Source organism: Macaca fascicularis, chromosome 20 (genome assembly GCF_037993035.2).
Source record: "Macaca fascicularis isolate 582-1 chromosome 20, T2T-MFA8v1.1".
Lineage (NCBI taxonomy): Eukaryota > Metazoa > Chordata > Mammalia > Primates > Cercopithecidae > Macaca > Macaca fascicularis.
The window spans coordinates 60,262,667-60,284,068 of NC_088394.1; positions in this window are offsets into that span (position 1 = coordinate 60,262,667).

Here is a 21,402-nt window from a genome sequence, read left to right on the forward strand (position 1 = left end):
ACTCCACTAATGAAACTGTCTTTGGAAAATTATGATAATCAGAGAAATCTGATATGACTGACTCCATCTTGCTTCTAGCCTCACAGGCTAGCCTGTCCTTGCTCATGCATGGGCGTGGGGCAAGCTAATTTGGGAGAAAATTTAGTTTATAGTTTAAATAATAGCACTTTCCAAAAACTAAACTGCCCTTGAAAAACTAAGAAAGGCCACAAGTTAAGAAGATGAGAGGGGCCTGAATTTTACTAAGATGTAGGTGTGGTCAAATGATTACTAACGATACAAATAATTTATTCTAGAGGTCACAAGATTTACAACTTCCTCAATTACTCCTGCAGATAACATCACTATTCCTAATATTGGCCTTATGAGATATCTTTTTAGATTTTTACATTTATGAAAACCAGATGGCCCTACTTGGACTCACTGACCGGTCCTATGGCCCCCACCCAGGAACCTACTCAGTGCAGGAAGACAGCTTCGACTCCCTGTGATTTCATCTCCAACCCAACCAATCAGCACTCCCCATTCGTTGGACTCCTACCCACCAAACTATCTGAAAAATTCCTAACTTCTGGACCTTTAGGGAGACTGATTTGAGGAATAACTCAATCTTTGGCTTGGCGTGGTCGCCCTCATGTCAATTACACTCTCTTTACTGCAATGCCATGGTCTCTGTAAACTGATCTGCTTTATGCAGTGGACTGAAGGAACTCTTCAGGTGGTTACATTAATATTCTTCTTTACACACCCCCCAACCCAGGGACCCTGTTCTGTATTCCCCTGTGGATATTTCAAGTCTTTCATGGGGACAATGTATACTTAGATGAAAAGATTACTTTTAAGATTTAATACATAGTGAATCATGTTGGTTGAGTTTATTTTTGTTGTTGTTGTTGTTTGAAAAACACTCAGGGGTGGTAAGGTGTACGTGTGTATATAATAGGGGTAGGATATCAAGGCAAGGGAAATGACCTGCTCTGAAATCATCATTTGCCAACAGTTTCAAGTTCTGTTCATATCTAATCTAATTGCTTACTGTAGCTGAAGCCCAGAACAATAATTCCAGTTTTACGTGATGCTTTCCCTTTGGTCTCTTGAGAGGTGCAAAGGAGTTCTGAGAGTGGAAATAAACAGATGTCCAGAAGAAGCAGGAGATATACCAAAGGGGTGAACCCAAAGGATTTGAAGCATCTAACCAAGAGATGACTCTTTTTAGTGAGTTGATTTTGTAATGTGCAAATGTGGATCAATAATTCCCATTTATATCCTAATTGGGGTGTGAGGCTCCCTGGGGTTCTCATCAGCTCTTGGACATTTGTTCTCCTGTAACTGAGAGTAAGTGCTGAGATTTTTTTTCTGATTCAAATCGTATTGACAGAGTATCTCCAAAAAACTCCCCTGACCTGCTTAGAGTTAGGTGATAAATAATTAAGATGTTGGGAGAGATAGAAAGCCTCTTACCTTGCCTGATCCTTTCAAAAAGCAGTGGGTTTTCAGATTGTAAGTCTCTGCGAGAATGTTCTAATGTTCTTTTCTGATGACTTAGACCTAGGAGAGGATCAGTAGGAAGTAAAGCAATTACACTCATTGTGTAACTTAATGACACAATGTAATGTGTCTGCTAAATGGATGTGAATATATGTGGGTTATTAAAGCAAGGTTATGGATCTGAAGAAAGCAATAACCAAACTTTAAAACATTTATGACAATATTTAACAAGCTAATATTAAACAGACTTTTAAGGAGTTTCAAGCAACTTCATGTAATAAATGGAATTAACCAAAAAGAAACAGCAGCTCCAAGGAGTATCAATCCAATCAATCTTTTTCTCATTTTGTAATAATTTATTTGTATTTTTCTCCCAGACACTGTGAACATATGTGTTTATTTCTGCTTTGATGTACTGGAACTCATTACCAAGGGGCTTTTTTTTCTAAATATCCTCTGAAATATTCATACAAATTATAGACTTAAAACAATAATGCTTGTAAATTAACTTCTATTTTATTTTTTTCCTGTACTTAAGTTCAAGTAAATTCTAATCTCAGCATCTAATTGTGCTTCTGCTAACGGGGATGGGAAGACTATCTCAAGGTTTAGAGCTCCCCATATGTGCTGTAAATTTGACATTTGTTTCAAAATACTGTTTTTGATGCATATGCAGCACATAAACAATTTGTAGAATAATGTGACCTCCTTACATATTGATAGCATTCACTATTGCTGATATTGTGGAGTGTTGATACCATACACTTGCTCTATGACAAACTGAGATTTTTACTTTTAATGTAATCCACAAGTAAAGACAGTACTGTAAAATTGGGGATTCTTAAAATTTGTTTTAATGGTGAAAAAGATGTAAGACATAAAATTTACCATTTTATTCATTTTAAGTGTAGAGTTTGGGGGCTTTAAGTATACTCACATTGCTTTGCTGCCATCTCCATCATCTACCTTCAGAACATTTTTAACTTTTAAAACTAAAACTCTGTAACCATGAAACAGTAACCCCTCATTCCACATTCTCCCTATCTCCTGACAACCCCTATTCTAATTTCAGTCTTTATGATTTTGACTACACTAGGTAACTCAGGTAAATGGAATCATAGAGTATTTGTCTTTTTGTGACTGGCTTATTTCACTTAGCACAATGTCCTCAGGGTTTATCCATGCGTATGTCACAATCGAATTTCTTTTTAAGGCTGAATAATATTCTACTGCCTGCATATACCACATTTTGTTCAGCCATTCATCTGTTGATGATGAACATTTATGTTGTTTTCACATTTTGACTAATGAAAATAATGCTGCTGTGGACAAGTGTGTACAACATATGTGTTGGGGTTTTTATTTTTTCTGTTTGGTTATATACCCAGAAGTGGGATTCCTGCAACATTTTGTAATTCTATGTATAATTGTTTGAGGAATGGCTATATCATTTTTTTGAAGTTACTCCCTATTTTAGATTCCCACCAACGATGCAGAGGGTTTCAATTTCTCCATATCCTTGCCAACACTTATTATGTTTTGTTTTGTTTTTAATAAATCCATGCTAATGATGCGAAATGATACGTCACTGTGATTTTGACTCACATTTCTCTTATGATTAGTGGTGTTCAGCATCGGTCTTCTCCTGTATCCATTGACTATTTGTCTGTTTTTAGAGAAATGTATATTCAAATTCTTTGATAATTTTAAAAAATAACCTTGGGGTTTTTGTAGTTATTGAGTAAAATTATGTTCTTAATTGGATTTTCCCCCATTTTAGTGTTTGTAAATTCATGGATTTGAACTTTATTCAAGTGTCTTTACAACAATAAATGAGGTTTCTCTACATAAATTTTCATGGGTTGCCTCTTTGCATCTTTCAGCATGGATTTACACAATTTACTAAATGCACTGGCCCATAACATAATATAAGCTGAGCTGAACTCTTATCTACAGATTCATAGAAAAATGAAATAAGATCAAAAGGGCCAATCCAGGTACTTTTTTTTTTTTTTTGATGGAGTCTCGCCCTGTCGCCCAGGCTAGAGGGCAATGGCACGATCTTGGCTCACTGCAACCTCTGCCTCCTGGGTTCAAATGATTCTCTTGCCGGCCACCATGCCCAGCTAATTTTATGTATTTTTCATAGAGACGAGGTTTCGCCATGTTGGCCAGGCTGGCCTCAAACTCCTGACCTCAGCCTCCGAAAGTGCTGGGATTACAGGCATGAGCCACCACACCCGGCCCAGGTACTTCTTATAATCCACAATTTACTCCAAAGGAGCTACAAGAAAGCTACCAATTATTAGTTGTGTCTTAACAAAAATAAAGAGCTGATGTTGTCAGAAGCATTAGAGCCAGAGCAACTTCATCTTGAATAGGGGCCGGGTAAAATAAGGCTGAGACCTACTGGCCTACATTCCCAGATGGCTAGACATTCTAAGTCATAGGATGAGATAGGAGGTCAGCACAAGATACAGGTCATGAGGACCTTGCTGATAAAACAGGTTGCAGTAAAGAAACTGGGTAAAACTCACCAAAACCAAGGTGGTGACGAGAGTGACATCTGGTCGTCCTCACCGCTACACTCCCACCAGCACCGTGACAGTTTACAAATGCCATGGCAATGTCCGTAAGTTACCCTACATGGTCTAAAAATAGAAGGCATGAAAAATCCACCCCTTGTTTAGCATATCATCAAGAAATAACCATGAAAATGGGCAACCAGCAGTCCATGGGGCTGCTCTGTCCATAGAGTAGCCATTCTTTTATTCTTTTTCTTTCTTAATAAACTTGCTTTCACCCTATGGATCCACCCTGAATTGTTTCTTGCACGAGGTCCAAGAACTCTCTCTTGAGGTCTGGATCAGGACCCCTTTTTGGTAACAATGTGATATAAGATGCAGTTTACCTTAGAAACAATAGAGTTGAATTTGGTTTAAGATGGTATATTAATAGCAAAACACAAGTTAACAAGTAGCAGAAACCAGACGCATAGAGCCTATTGCTTCTTTGATATCTCCAATTAGATGTCCATCCGAAAAGCAGGAGTAAAATCATACTAAACTCACCCTTTCCCTCCAAATCCTGCCATTCATTTCAGTTCTCTCCACCAGGTAATACGGTTCCTACCCACACATGTACTGGAGGCCAGAGCTTGGCAGGTATCATCTCATACTCCTCCGCATGCTCTCTCCTCCCTCCCCATTCAATCCAGGTATAAATTCTACCCCATAAATAGCTGACAAATGTATCAATGCCTTTTTTCCATGCCTTTTGATATTTCCATGTCCCAGGCCATCTAGACTGGAATACTGGGACAACTACATGACTGGAGATTCTGATTTCATTTTTATCTCTTTCCAACCTAATTTCTGTATCATAAATCTTCCTGAAACACAAACTTGCTAATGTCTTTCTCTTACCTCATACATATTTATGAGGTTCTTGTTCCCCTCAGGATAAAGTCAAAAGCTCTGATTTAGCTTGAAAGGCCCATTAGGACGGTGTCATGCACATTTATCTCTGTATACTCTGCTTTTCTCTCTTCCTTCTTTTGCCCCACCCTATAGCCTTAAGTAAATCCCCCAAATGCATGTTCTCAACTTTAGAGCTTTGCTTATTTCATCATTTGTTTCTGGAACACACTTGACCCCTTTGAGCTTTGTAAGACTGACTTCTACTTCCATTAGGGTAGGCAGATAGCTGGAAGCCCCCAAGAAAAGGGAAAAGTCTGAAAAGTCTCACACCCCTGGGACCACTGATACCTGCATGCTAGTTATAAACAGAAAGGAGCGGAAATACCCAAGCAGAAAGGATTGCCCCTTACAATGCTCAGTAATCACTCCCTCTGTAGTTACCCTATCTGAATGTAGGTTATATGCTCCTAAGGAGGGCAAAGGAGAAATTCCTAAGATACACTCAGGGGTAATAAGTGCAGATTTAACCACTATGCGACCTTTCTGGGGTGGCAATAATGAGCAACGCAGCCAATAGGTAGGATTCCCATCTAGCAACAACCTGCACATGCGCACCAACTAAGAGTGATGGTGGGGTACCACAGACCTGGGGCAGGAACTAGGAGGGGAGTAAACAGGAGCAGAAAACCTAGACAAAGAAAAAGGCGGAAACTTAAGACAGAGGTGGGAACGTCAAGAAGGGGTCTGACATAATAAAAACCCGGTGCGGAACTCTCAAGCTGCTGCTGGCTCAACCCCTTCCGCGGGCGCTCTGCTTCAGTTTTGCAGAGTGTACTGTCCCCTCAAATAACTCTCTGCTATTTTCCTTCAGTAAATTCTCTTTTTGGCAAAATCAGTCATTTGGCAGAATGCTTTCTCCAAGAGGACAAAGAACCGAGGATTCCTGCACTTCCCGGTCACACTTGTATACCAATTGTAAATTTAGAAGAAATTCTTTGGTTATCTTTTCTTGACTCTTAAATCTGGATAAAATGCCCTAACTCTCTGTTTTCATTCCCCCAGTAATTTTCCTAAAGTAACTCATCACATTGTATTCTTTTATCCTTTTAATTCATATGACCTTCCACCAGGTTGAAATTCCATGAGGGCAGGCAACTCATCTGTTTTGCACATAGTTTGATTCAATACCCTAACGCGATTCCCAAGCATTAGGTTAGGGAACATTAATTCCTTATTTCACTGCCTCATCCCCCACAAAGTTAATATGTTGAATTCCTAACTCCTTATAACTCAGAATATAACTGTATTTTCAGATAGGGCCTTTAGAGAGGTAGTCAGGTTAAATGAGGTCTTATGAATGGGCCCTAATTTAATATGACTGGTGTCCTTAGAAGAAGAAAAGAAATCAGCCATGCAAGGGTACAGAGAAAAGATGATGTGTGGACACAGTTAGAAAGAGCTGTCTGCAAGCCAAGGAGAGAGGTCTCGGTAAACCAAACCTGCTAACACCTTAGTCTTGGACTCTCAGCCTCCAGGACTGTGAGAAATAAATTTGTTATTGAAGGCACGTGGTCTGTGGTATCTTGCTATGGCAGCCTTCGTCGAATAATATACTGGTAAATGTAGACAGTTAACAAAAATGTGTTGAATAAATGAAACTTAGAAAGCCATAATCAAGAAAGATTTTCATGGATTTTTAATTAAACTTTGCAGTGATTATTTTAATAACACAAGTTTTCCACAAACTTTGAGAAATTTATTCTGCTATATATTTTTCTCTGTTGTAACAATCTTGCAAGTTGGCCATAATTACCTCCAATTCTCAGATGAGGAAACTGAAGTTCAAGTAGTTTAACTGAATTATCTGAGGATATTCAATTAGTAGTAAAGTGAAATTTCAAAGTTCTGGTTTTGAATTACTGATTCTATGGTCAGCATATTCTTACAACATAATGTTAATACCTCCTAAATCATCTCTTCTAATCACGTTTACTTTATTTTGGTATCCTTATAAACAATGCAATAGCATTATTTCCCATATGTACCTATTTATATTATCATGAAAATTTGAATTTAAATATGATCTTGGGGTATATCATACTTTAGGAAACCAATAAATTATCCTTGAGAAATAGGATTTCCTCAATGTTTGGTCTAAAATTGGCTTGAGTCTACAAAGCACTAATTGATGAATTTAGAGAGTTCACATTAAAATGACAGTTTAAAAAGTATATTTTGATGTATTAAATGTCATATAATTAATACATGAGAGTTCATTTTAAAATAAATTAACTATTCTTACAGCACACATTTAAACCCATGTCTTTGCAGTATGATACCATTGAAAGCCTATTAAACTCAGAGTTAGAGGCAGCTGGCTTCACATCTTACGTGGAAGACCTTCAAGTGGCATGTCCTTGATATTTAGGACATCTCTCTGGATGCCACTTTTATTTAAAATATAGTGTGCACCTGAAAGAATGATTGTGCGAATGAAAAGAATGAACACACAGGAAACCTCAACACGATGTTATTACTGTTAACTTTGTCGTGAAGGCAGAAAGATTTCCTTCAAGATTTTTATAGCCAGATATCTCTTCAAAACCCAGAATAATGAAATCACAGTTGAAAGCTATTAAAAAAAGAAGAATTAAAAATAACAAGTTTGCATGCTTTATCTAGAGCAGTGTCCTACGAGTATAAAACTCTGAAGCCATCTGAGGCTCTTCACCTAGACTGACACACTCTTCTCTTTTTTCTTGCAGTACTGACAAATGTCTCTATGTATTTGTAATCTTTGGAAAGCTGTTGGTTCCGTCTTTGAGCTTTACAGTGACAACAGAGCTTGAAGAAAAAAAAAAATAAAAGACTGGTTCTTGGGTTGAACCTCGGGAATTTTGTTTCCAATTATAAAGGAGTGGAACTTTAAGCAGCCCATAAGTTATCCTTAAGCCTGCTTCAGCATAGTTTTCTTATTATGTCTATAATTATCTCCTTTATTACTTAACAGAAGTTTGATTCTTTTCTCATCTTAAGGGAATTTTGAAATCATAAGCTATACAGATAACCAGAGGAAGGGAATGTTCTACTGCTTCCAAAAACTTACTCATGGTCTCTGCTATAGAGTGTGTGAATAATGGCCTTCTGCAAATCTGGTATGCTCTAGCTGTATTCAGTTTGTTGTCAAGTATGTCATGAGTTGATAAGCTTTGCCAAATTCACAGTGGAAGAAAGTGGTTTTCTCTTTCTTTCCTTCTTTCTTTCTTTCTTTCTTTCTTTCTTTCTTTCTTTCTTTCTTTCTTTCTTTCTTTCTTTTTTTCTTCTTCTTCTTCTTCTTTTTTTTTTTTTTTTTGACACAGTTTCAGTGTTTGTTGCCCAGGCTGGAGTGCAGTGGCATGATCTCGGATTATTGCAACCTCCACCTCCCGGGCTCAAGTGATTCTCCTGCCTCAGCCTCCCAAGTAGCTGAGATTACAGGCATGTGCCACCACACTTGGCTAATTTTATACTTTCAGTAGAGATGGGGTTTCGCCATGTTGGTCAGGTTGTTCTTGAACTCCTGACCTCAGGTGATCTGCCTGCCTCGGCCTCCCAAAGGGCTGGGATTACAGGCAAGAGCCACTGCACCCAGCCCACTCCTTCTTTCTTAATAGGTGGAGAAGCTTCAGTCATTTCTTCATTGTTTATATTGTTCATATATATATAACAGTATATATATATACACACATACACATATATATATATAATATATATAAATGTATTTTAAACTGGTCTAAATAGTGCTTGCATCTGATTTGAAGAGTGTTGGAAAATAATACAATTTGCACATTTCCAAAATAACCCCACACTTATGTAACCACTACTGTGAATGCTGCCTTCTCTGTGTTTTGGTCACAAATACTTTTCTATGGTTGTATAATAATGACAATGTCTCCCTAGTGGTGTGTTCAACTAAGACACACATGGTGATATGTGTGGGTATTGTTAAAAATAGTGAGAGGTGATATGTATCACCTAGAAGGCAGAATAGTTTATTTGTAGAATAGGTGTTTGTTTTTTTCAGAAAATAAATACGTAATTATTTTAGGAATTTCAGAAAATTTAGAAAAGTCACAAAAAATTATTTATTTATTAACAGAGAAAACTGTTGTTAATAATTTTATATAATTTATCTCAGGCATAATTTTTGTACATAGGTTTTATGTATAATAATCTACCATATATGTGTGTATATATGTGTGTGTATATATATAATTCCATGTTTATAATTTTAACTTAACTCATAAAAATTCATATTATTATAAAAAGTGCATAAATATTAATTACTACATACTTTTCCATCCTATAGGCATAGCTCTATTTATTTTTATTTATCATATATTTAAGTTGATTAATATTTGTAAGTAAAAAAGCAATGGATAAATGGAGAGATTTTGGTCAACCTCTAATAAATACTCCAAAGAAAATAGTTTCAAAAATTACTAATGATTAGAGATTATTGGGATGCAGGGAGTTTGTGTTGCCACTATAGCGCCAAGCTATAGAAAAATACCTGCCACATGGTATATCAGCTCCAATATTTGTAAGTGAATGCAAGAATAAATGAATGATACATACATATTATGACATTGCTTTCTTTCTTGTAGCATGTCTAGACAAGAACCCAACTAGACATAATAACCTATACAAAGTTAAGTAGGAAGTGTTTATTTAGAATACTAGTATGCAATGAACTCCCTGAAACAGCCTTAGTTTCTTTCCATAGCATATATTTATTGGTTGGAGGCCAAGCTTTTGGGAACAGAGCTTCTAGATATTGACAGTTGAGAGGTGGCCCAAAATCTGAGACCTATGCTCTAGAGTTGGTTTGATTTAGGCTGAAAATGGTATTCAAAGTCCCTTGCATGTGTAGGCATGGGCTGGCATCAATTGTGTTCAAACAGTAGCAATCTACAAGACCTGCAGTGTAAAGAATAGAGGAATAAAACATTTGGGTCTCAGACCCTCAAAAATTACTCACCTTCTTGATAAATTCTTATATCAGGTTTTTTTTTTTCCTTTGCTCTCATATACATTGACCCTTTTCAATTTTAGCCTTTACAGGTAAGTTACAGGATTCCTTCCCACAACTCAATTTACTTCTCCATATCTCAGGGTTACTGGGAAGATTATGTGAGATAATCTTGTGATACATGTGGCACAGCTTCAAACAGTAACCAGGTACATAATAAATAATAGTTTCCTAACTCCCCTTATTTTAGAGTTGATGACATTTGCACTTCAATAATTTAAAGAGATTGATTTTCATTTAAAACAAAGCAAATCAACAACAACAAACTGAATCCCTGACAGTTGACATTAGGGAGGCATTAAAATTTGAGGGCTGCGAAATTTCATGTTAAAAATAATACTCTAGGAGATATATTTTGTTAGCATTATAAAAAGGTAGATTAGGAATTAAACATGAAGATACAGCAATTGTAGGAGTATTTATAAGAATATTTTATCAAAATAATACCAGGCCATGAAGATAGAAAACCTCATTATCAGAGTAGCTTTGGAATTTTTTTACTTTCCGAAACGAGAAGGAAAACATCATAAAGTTGTATATATTTATTACTAAAAATAACTATTTTTATTAGTGTTTATTCTAAGAAAGCACTTTGTTCTTAAGTCAAATGAAAAAGAAAAGGATAAAATAACAAATTGGTTTTGGCTGAAAAAAAACAAATATAGCATGGCCTACATTAAGAATAAGAAGGGATGTAAGTGAACCCCAAGTGAAGAAGTGGCTTCTAACAGATTAAGTCTTACTACTTAAAAGACACTCAGAGGACCCGAAAGAGTTAGTGCATTCCACCTTCTACAACAGTCTCCTTAATCTCCTTTTTTGACTAAGTCATGAAAATAGCCAAATCCAAAATTCATCCCCAAAGGAAATGTTATATGAAACGAAATAATTATACCTTCATTTAATCACACTTATTACAGATTTGTTGTTTATGATGCATGCACTCTAGGACCTTTAGTTATAAGTCACTTAATTAATATGACAATAAGATTCACCCTCTTATGGGGGTATGTTGTGGAGGGATTGTTTTGTTTATGCTTTATTGCTTTTGTTGTGAATATGACATTATTTTCTCCTGACTTATGTGACTAGCATTAACAGTGGACATTCATTTTCTACAAAAAAAATAAATAAATAAAAAACAACCTCAATTTCCATTGCTTTCCAAAAGTTATTTTGTGCACAGTGAATAATCAACTATCATATAGGTACATTGGGAGACATATGCTATCAACACCTATACCAACTAATTGACTCTCACATGCCAGCATCTTCAACTAACATTCAAATTCCTACAATGTCATAAATCAATTTAGGTCACGCAGTTCTTCATTTCTCACAAAGGGAGATGTTCAATCTATAATCACCAGGCTTTGTAGGTGTCCTTAAATGAAATACTTGAATTATACATAGGACAGGATTAGAGAGTTCAAATGCAATTGGAATGTCTTTGTAAATGTTTGAGATGGGCATGCATGCCACAATGGCATTATGATAGCAAAGCATTATTGCATATCAATAGTACTAACTGGATTTTGTTTGGGAAATAAAATTAATTGTCCTGCACTCATTTGGTCTGGAAACACCGACTAAGTAACTTTGTTTTGATTGCTTCTTAGGAGGTGATTAAAAGTAGATAATCGGTTTGTCACAAAGGCCAGTACACAAGCACAATTGAATAAGCTATGAGTGAATGTGATCTCCATTCTGATTGGGGGCTTCAACTATGAAATCCATTAGATTCGCTGCTTTTGTTTGAGCAGCTGTTGATCTGCAAATATATTCAGTGTCAATGTTTATATTAAACATTTAGACACAGTATGCAGTTTGCATTGTTTTAATCCAATAAAGTATCCACAGCCACTCAGTTTTGCATCTCTTTATTTTATAATGCATCCAACAAAGTTGTAATGAAGTTTATTTTCTATTTTCCTTTTGTTTCTTTTTCTTTTCCCAAATGAGCCTTGCATAGCCGCATAAAAGAGAAACTGACTGAAGTATTTTGGTGAACTTTTGGCAACTTATCTTTCTGAAATAAAATTTAACCTTAGAAATCCTTTCTTAGACATAAATTCCAAGACTCAGTCACTCTTTCCAAAGGTGCCTCCAAAGATATTGAGAAAGGAAGTATCTGGAATTTTCTCCAAGGAGAAATGCTATGAATGGTAGCTCCCCAAACATTATGCTTTTTGATAGTAAAATTTTCATAATTTAAGTGTATTTTCAGTTGTTTTTTGGTTGACAGAATATGTTTGCTCTATCTTGTGAACTTCCTTAAAGTATGACATATATATGGCCGTTGGCCAGAAAAGAAATACATTGCCCAAAATCACACATCAATCACTTGTTTCTTTTGAAAGTCCTGTTATCGCCTTAGATATTTATAATCGTTTTCAGAATTTGTTCAACCAGTGAAATTCATCAAAACTTCATTTAGACTCTCCACTGTGTCCCACTTGGGCTTAGGAATTCGACAGAAGCTGTGTAAACCTCAGGCTATTGTACAACCTCTCTGAAGCTCACTTTAATCAGTCACGAAATTAGAGGACTTCTTGCCATACAGGCTTACTGTGAGGTTTGAATGAAATGTAACTGGCATCAACAACAGTAATGTCTGCATGCCGCTAGTGCATGAGACATGCCAGCCTCCTTCTTTAGGTGGTCTGAGCATAATCTGGGAGCCTTTCTGAAGTCCTGTAATTTTCCATAGCCATTGTATGGAGAGCGGATTGGAAGGTTAGGCAGAACCAATAGACTGAAAATAAACTATTATTAAAACACAAACCTGCAGTCACTTGGTAAAGGGACAAAAATACCTAAGGCTTCATTTTGGTTTTGCAATCTTTTAACGCACTTTCTGACTGGTGGAACAGGAATAGCCAGGACAGGGACCAGAGGAATTTTTGGAAGGCCAACATGAACAGGTCTTTTGTGTCTATGAAAGAACAACGTGATATGGTAGACTGTTCAAGAATAACCCTGACCTCATTTGTTGCTGCTGGTGTGGGGAAGTGGATGGCATGCAGTGAGGGAGGGCTGATAGAGGAAGAGAGAAAGAGAGAATCTACCTCTTTCGTCTTATTTTTCTGTTTTCAAGTTACTATTTTCCAGACCATTCGTATAAGACTCTCTTTATTGTTTGCTTTAGAATTTCTATAAGTGCTTCTTATTGCGTGTATCATAAGCTAAATGAATGACTTTTTAGACAAAACTAAGTGTTTTTAAAGCTATTTGAATGGTATCACTGGAATAATAAACCTTTAACTTTGTCTTCGATAACCATATGCTTCTTTTCATTTCTCTTTAGAACCCTCTATAAATAGCTGGTGATAGGTTTAATAGAAGTCAAATGAATAAAAATTAGAATTTTTAACCTTATTATTGAGTTAATGGTGTATCCCCAATACTACCATTGGGGAACACTGTTCATTCTGTACTTGCCAGGAGTAATCTAATGAGTGGAATCAGGAGATGACAATAGCAACGCCTGACATTTGTATTCTACCTTATACCTTGGCAGAGCATGTTTGAGGCACATTATATCATTTGATTATTGTTTTATTTCAGTGTGTCAAGCACTGTGCCCTGGATCCCAGGGTTCATTTGCCTGGTATGGGAGAAATCTGCATAGCTCTTTGCAATTTGGCTGCAGCCTACCTTTCAGCTTTTTCCCAAGAGAAGATCTTAAAAAGAAATTGAATCATTGCAGGACTATGAGACAGAATATTAAAATTGAATTAATTTAGTGTAGGGTATCAGGAGAGGCATCCCTGAGGTAGCACACTTTGAGATGCACAGGATAATAAACAGTTAACCGTGCAGGAGGCAGTATATGAAGGGCTCTGGTTTAGGAGACAACAGAGGAGGGAACAATAGAAAGAAGCAAGGGGCCTTGCAGGACTCCAAGAAATGGAGCATATGCTGAGGAGAGCAAGCTGGAGAGTGAGGGAGAGTGATGGGGGAGAGAGAGAGGGAAAGGAGAAGAGAGACAGGGGTAGAGAGAGAAGACAAGTGGGACAGGGAGGGAGAGTGGGGAGAAGGAAGGACAGAAAGAGAGGAAGAGAGAGGGAGAGTGGAGGGAGGGAGAGAGAGGGAGAAGGAGAGGAAAATGAGAGGCTGCTATAGTTAAGATGTTCCCCCCTACCTCGCACTGCAAACCTGCTGTTGAAATTTGGGGCCTATTAGGATGTGTTTGGATCATGGGGGTGGATCCCTCATGAATGGCTTGGTGCTATGGTGGTAATGATAGAGACTTCCCACTACTGGTTCCTGGGACAGCTGGTTGTTAAATATAGCCTTGTGCCCCCCGCTGCTCTCCACCTTCCCCTCTTGCCATGTGATTTCTGCACAGGCTGGATTCCCTTCACCTTCTGCCATGAGTGGAAACAGCCTGTGGCCCTTACCACATGCAGATCCCCAATTCAGAACTTTTCCAAACATCAGAATTGTGAGCCAAATAAGCCTTTTTTTCTTTATAAATTACCCAGCCTCAGGTGTGGCTTTGTAGCAACACAAAATCAATTAAGACGGAGGGATAGAGGGTGGGTGTGAGATGGAGAGGATGAGGGGAGAGAGACAGAGGGGATGGAAAGAAAGAGGGGGGAAGAAGCAGTAAGAAAAAGAGAGGAAAGCAGGGAGAGAGGGAGGGAAGAGAAGGGAAGGGAAGGAAGGAGATGGAGGCAGAGGGGAAGAGGAGGAGAGAGGGAGATAAGAAAGGAGGGAGAAAACAGGAGAGGGGGAAAGAAAAGGGTGGGAGAAAGAGAGGGAGAGAGAAGGAAAAGGAGGAAGGGGAAAAGGGAAAAGTAAAAACAGAAAGACAGAAAGAGAAGGAGGGAAGAGAAAGGAAAGGGAGATGGAGGAGAGAGAAGGGAATGAGGGAGAAAAAGACAGAGAGAAAAAGGGAGAGACTGAGAGAAGAAGGAACAGGGAAAGAAAGGAAACTGGGAAAGGGAGAGGACTGGGAAAGAAACAGCAACAGAGAGAGGGAAAAAAGAGAGACTGAGGCAAAGAGATAGAGAACTATTAGGTGAGATAACAGTGATAGAAGAGATGAAAGAAAAGAAAGGATAAGGTATGAAAAGTAATAGAAGAGAGGAGAGAAGAGGAGAGGAAGATAGAGAAAGAGGAAGACAGAGGAGAATAGAGGAAGATAGAGAAAGAAAATTGAAATCGGGGATAGGTAGGAAAGGGTAAGGGGTTTCAAGGCTGGACTATTCAGACAATTTTAAGCCATGTTCCAATGTTGCATATTCTGTAAGAATTGCATAAAACACTTGGAGTGTTAAACATGACAGTGCCATGATCAGAAGTGTGGCTACATAAAAGAAAGACAATGACTTTTTCCTTTAAAAGTTTAGAATTTAATACAGAGAGAAAGAAGTAAAGAAACATGTAACAAAAGCAAAGCAAAGCAATGTAAATCAGGGGCCCTAGTCCCTGGACCTTGGGCTGGTACTGTGCTGTGTCTTGTTAGGAACTGGGCCACACAGCAGGAGGTAAGCAGAGGGCAGCAGGCATTACCTCCTGTCAGACCAGCGGCAGCATTAGATTCTTTGGGAATGCAACCCTATTGTGAAGTGTGCATGTGAGGGATCTAGACTGGCACTCCTATGAGAATCTAACTAATGCCTGATGATCTGAGGTGGAACAGTTTCATTCCAAAATTAACTACTTTGGTCCATGGAATGAGCCCCTGGTGCCAAAAACGTTGGGCACTTCTGGTATAAATAACATGGTATAATTAAGTAGAGTGTGATATCCTAAATTATAGAAAGAAAACAAATACAACTTGAGGGGGACCTGTAACATAAGTTGATGTCTGAGATAAGTCTTAGAGGAGTCACAGCTGCCAAGAGACAAATAGGCAGGTATAATTCCGGCAGAGGAAACAATGTACAGAGGTAGGCAACTGTGAGAACCACAATTAGGGATGCAAAACCCTGTGCGGAGCCTGGGGGAGGGATGAGAGGTGGACAAGGGAAGACCCTGAAGACCTTGTGATGAAAAGGAGAAGTTTGTACCCAGTAGTCGTTCAGGAGCAGGTTGTTCAGTTTCCATGTAGTTGAGCGGTTTTGATTGGGTTTCTTAGTCCTGAGTTCTAGTTTGATTGCACTGTGGTCTGAGAGACAGTTTGTTATAATTTCTGTTCTTGTACATTTGCTGAGGAGTGCTTTACTTCCAATTATGTGGTCAATTTTGGAATAAGTGCGATGTGGTGCTGAGAAGAATGTATATTCTGTTGATTTGGGGTGGAGAGTTCTATAGATGTCTATTAGGTCTGCTTGCTGCAGAGATGAGTTCAATTCCTGGATATCCTTGTTAACTTTCTGTCTCGTTGATCTGTCTAATGTTGACAGTGGAGTGTTGAAGTCTCCCATTATTATTGTATGGGAGTCTAAGTCTCTTTGTAAGTCTGTAAGGACTGCTTTACGAATCTGGGTGCTTAGGATTGTCTTGGCAATGCGGGCTCTTTTTTGGTTCCATATGAACTTTAAAGCAGTTTTTTCCAATTCTGTGAAGAAACTCATTGGTAGCTTGATGGGGATGGCATGGGCAAAGACTTCATGTCTAAAACACCAAAAGCAACGGCAACAAAAGCAAAAATTGACAAATGGGATCTCATTAAACTAAAGAGCTTCTGCACAGCAAAAGAAACTACCATCAGAGTGAACAGGCAACCTACAGAATGCGAGAAAATTTTTACAATCTACTCATCTGACAAAGGGCTAATATCCAGAACCTACAAAGAACTCAAACAAATTTACAAGAAAAAAACAACCTCATCAAAAAGTGGGCAAAGGATATGAACAGACATTTCTCAAAAGAAGACATTCATACAGCCAACAGACACATGAAAAAATGCTCATCATCACTGACCATCAGAGAAATGCAAATCAAAACCACAATGAGATACCATCTCACACCAGTTAGAATGGCAATCATTCAAAAGTCAGGAAACAACAGGTGCTGGAGAGGATGTGGAGAAATAGGAACACTTTTACACTGTTGGTGGGATTATAAACTAGTTCAACCATTATGGAAAACAGTATGGCGATTCCTCAAGGATCTAGAACTAGATGTACCATATGACCCAGCCATCCCATTACTGGGTATATACCCAAAGGATTATAAATCATGCTGCTATAAAGACACATGCACACGTATGTTTATTGCGGCACTATTCACAATAGCAAAGACTTGGAATCAACCCAAATGTCCATCAGTGACAGACTGGATTAAGAAAATGTGGCACATATACACCATGGAATACTATGCAGCCATCAAAAAGGATGAGTTTGTGTCCTTTGTAGGGACATGGATGCAGCTGGAAACCATCATTCTTAGCAAACTATCACAAGAACAGAAAACCAAACACCGCATGTTCTCACTCATAGGTGGGAACTGAACAATGCGATCACTCGGACTCGGGAAGGGGGACATCACACACTGGGGCCTATTATGGGGAGGAGGGAGCGGGGAGGGATTGCATTGGGAGTTATACCTGATGTAAATGACGAGTAGTTGGGTGCTGACGAGTTGATGGGTGCAGCACAGCAACATGGCACAAGTATACATATGTAACAAACCTGCACATTATGCACATGTACCCTAGAACTTAAAGTATAATAATAATAAAAAATAAAAATAAAAAAATAAAAAAAAAGAAAAGGAGAAGTTTGATGGGAAGATGTTCAACTTCATTAGTCATTAGGGAAATGCAAATCAAACCCACAAGATACCATGTCATAGACACTAGGATGACTATACTTGAAATTTAAAAAAGAGAAAATGACAGAAAATAACAAGTGTTGGGAAGGATGTGGTGGCTCCTGCCTGCATTCCCAGCACTTTGGGAGGCCAAGGAGGGCTTCACCAATATGGTGAAACCTTGTCTCTACCAAAAATACAAAAATTAGCCAGGCGTGGTGGCCGGCACCTGTAGTAACAACTACTGAGGAAGCTGAGACAGAAGAATCACTTGAACCCAGGAGGTGGGGTTTGCAGTGAGCCGAGATCACACCACTGAGCGTCAAAAAAATAAAATAAAATAACAAGTGTTTAGGAAAATACGAAGATATTAGCACATTTGTACTTTGCTGATGGGAATGTAAAATGGTTCAAATACTCTGGAAAACATATAAACCTAAAATTATCCTATAACCCAGAAATCCCAAACATAGGTCTATACCAAAAGAAAAATTGAAGGTACTCAGCCAAATATGTATTCAGACATGTCCACAGCAGCACCACTCACAATAACCAAAGGGGAGCACACCTCAAATGTTCATGGACAGATAAATGGATAAGTAATTGTGGTATGCCCATAAACTGGAATATTACTCAGCTATAAAAAGGGATCATATACTGCTACATGCTGCATTGTAGCTAAACCTCAAAAACATGCTAAGTGAAGGAAGCCAGAAACAGAAGGTCACTTACAGTCTGATTCCACTGATTGGAAATATCCAAAATAGGTAAATCCATAGAGACAGAAAGCCAGTTGCTGTTACATAGGAGCTGGGAGAGGAGAAGAATGGGGAACAACTGCCTAATAGGTATGAGGTTTCCTTCTAGTGTGGTTAAAATATTGTGGAACTAGATAGAAGTGGTGATTGCACAACACTGTGAATGCACTGTTTGTCACTAAATTTTCACTTTAAAATGTTTGATTGTAGGTCATGTGAATTTAACTTAATGAAAATGAGAAGTTTGAACTTTAAAGTTATAGGAAGCTCTGAAAGGAAGAAAGAATGAAGAAAGAGAAGAAGGAAGGAAGGAAGGGAGAGAAAAAATGAAGGAAGGGAGGGAGTGAAGAGAAGTGAGGAGGTGAAGACAGGGAAGAAAAATGACAGATTCCCAGCTACATCTCCGAAAGAAAACTGCCAAAAAATGGTAGATAAGGGTTTGAAGACAAAGAGCCCATCTGGAGGACTTAGTAGAAATAAAACGAAAATAAATAAGGAACTAAACTAGAACAATATTTCAGGTGGTAAGGGAAAGGCTTGATTTTAATAACAGTGAAGAGGGTATAACCAGCATTAGTTGATGTGCCAGCCAGGGGTGAGGAAAAGGGAGGGAGAGAGAGAGAGAGAGAGAGAGAAAGAGAGAGAGAGAGAGTGGCTTAGCCTGGTGCATGACTTTGCTCAAGTTATAGAGCTTTGGAGGGAAGATGCTGTCTTCTCCTCACTCAGCTTTAGAGACCCTGGAGCCAGGTATAGAAAGATGTCTGGATCTGAAATGTCTATATGGTACTCATCCATTTACAGTTAGCTGCTTAAATCTTGCAATCAAAAGAGCTGTTCTTTTAACAGATTTCATGATAAGCAGTTCAAATCCACATTTTCTGACTAGCTATCAGGTCTTATAATTATTTTTAGGCTGAAAACTTTTAGAGAAAATATAAGAGCAAAACTCAGAAAAATATCCTCAGGGAGGTCAAATTGTATAAAGCGTCTCTGCTGAGAGCCTGGTTTCATGGAGTTAGGACACAGCAGAGCCAATTATCCAAAGATTTATGAACAAAGTAGTCTGACTGATAAAGAGAAGACATAACCCAATAACAAAGTTTTATTTTTCTATTCTCATTGCGTGTGTGTGTGTGTGTGTGTGACTGTATGTGTACCTTTCCCTTAAAGTCACATTGATTCTAAGGCTGGGCTAGACCTATTAATTATATAATACTGTATTCTATTATGTACTTGATAACCTAGGGAAAAGTGATGAAGTTTTCCCCAACATTTGGGGTATGAGCCATGTGGGCTGACAGAATCATTTCACAGTGAGAAATTGACATGACAAGATGGGATGGTTTTATCATTCCCATTGGCCAAATTCTGTCCAAATCATGTTAGGACTAAAGAGATTAGGAAAGGTAATTTCAGCTAAACATCTTTTTCTTGGACCCATTCTCTTCTTAATTTGTATTATAAGTGTATTGAACAAGAGAAGCAATTTTCCAATTTATTTTGCAAACAGAATTACTGAGGGAGAGTGTTAAAATGTATAATATTAGGCCTCATACAAATATACTTTCACCCAATAGTGCTTGATCTTGATGCTGTTAGCATAAGATGTACTGGAAAAGTCAAAGTTTAAGGCACCTTCCTGCTCAATAATTCTATGGTTTAATGATTTTATTTCCCTTCCTATGGCAAGAGTATCGTGACCAGCAATGGTGAATCATACCCATGGAATTTTTTGAATAAGGCTAATTACACACATAGTCCTGTTGATTCCTTCTTCAAATAAAATGGATTTTCAGAGTCTTTTCTTTATTCATACTATGAAAAACATAAAGGGTCTAGAGGAAAGTAGTGGATTGGATTAGAACTCTTTAAGAATTTTATAGCTAGGTTTATTTCAACTCTGGTATATTAAACTATCATTTATTTTCCATCTAGGATAAGCCAGACACTGACATGGGTAATTCGGGGATAATAGAGCATTGCTCAGGATCTGAAAGAACAACAGGGTTAGTTAACCCTGTTAAGGGTATAGCTGCATTAAAATCCAATACATATAAGTCATGAAAAAATAATAATTCATGCAATAGCAAAACAGTACCTGAGACAAACTAACAGTCTTTTGGGCTGGGCATGGTGGCTCATGCCTGTAATCCCAGCACTTTGGGAGGCTGAGGCGGGTGGGTCACCTGAGGTCAGGAGTTTGAGACCAGCCTGACCAACATGGTGAAACCCCAACTCTACTTAAAAAAAAGAAAAATAATAACCGGGCCTGGTGGCAGGTGCCTGTAACCCCAGCTACTTGGGAGGCTGACACAGAATTGCTTGAACCTGGGAGGCAGAGGTTGCAGTGAGTAGAAATCACACCATTGCACTCCAGCCTGGGTGACAGAGCGAGACTCCATCTCAAAAACAGACAAAAACAAAAAACAAACAAAAATACAGTCTTTTGGCATATGAAAGATTTTACTGAATTAAGAAAAGACATTCACATGATGGCACAGTGAATATTGATTGAATTTGGATAGATTAGAAGTGATGTGTTTGGAGAGACCTGTATTTTGCATTAAATGATATGTACTAGGACTTGTGTATATGAATAAATGCTTCTGGAAGATCTGCAGGCTGGATCATCAAAAACCAAGTATCCAGGTATGTCACTGGTTGTAAGCAGTAAATTCTTGACTCAGCAAGGAGCAGCTAGCTGGCTGGGATACAGGGAAATAAGATTTCTATTGCCAAGTGCAAGTAGATATATGGAAGGATGTCTATATAGCCAAAGTTTTGATGTCTTCCTATAATTCACCTGTATGGAATGATGACATCCACATAAAAACAGAAAAAAATGATAGCCAGTATTAATTGAGGGCCACTCTGTGGCAGGCACTGTTCTGAATGCTCTATACCTATTAACTAACTTGATTTTCAAAACTATATTGTGAGTCAAGTGCCATAATTGCTT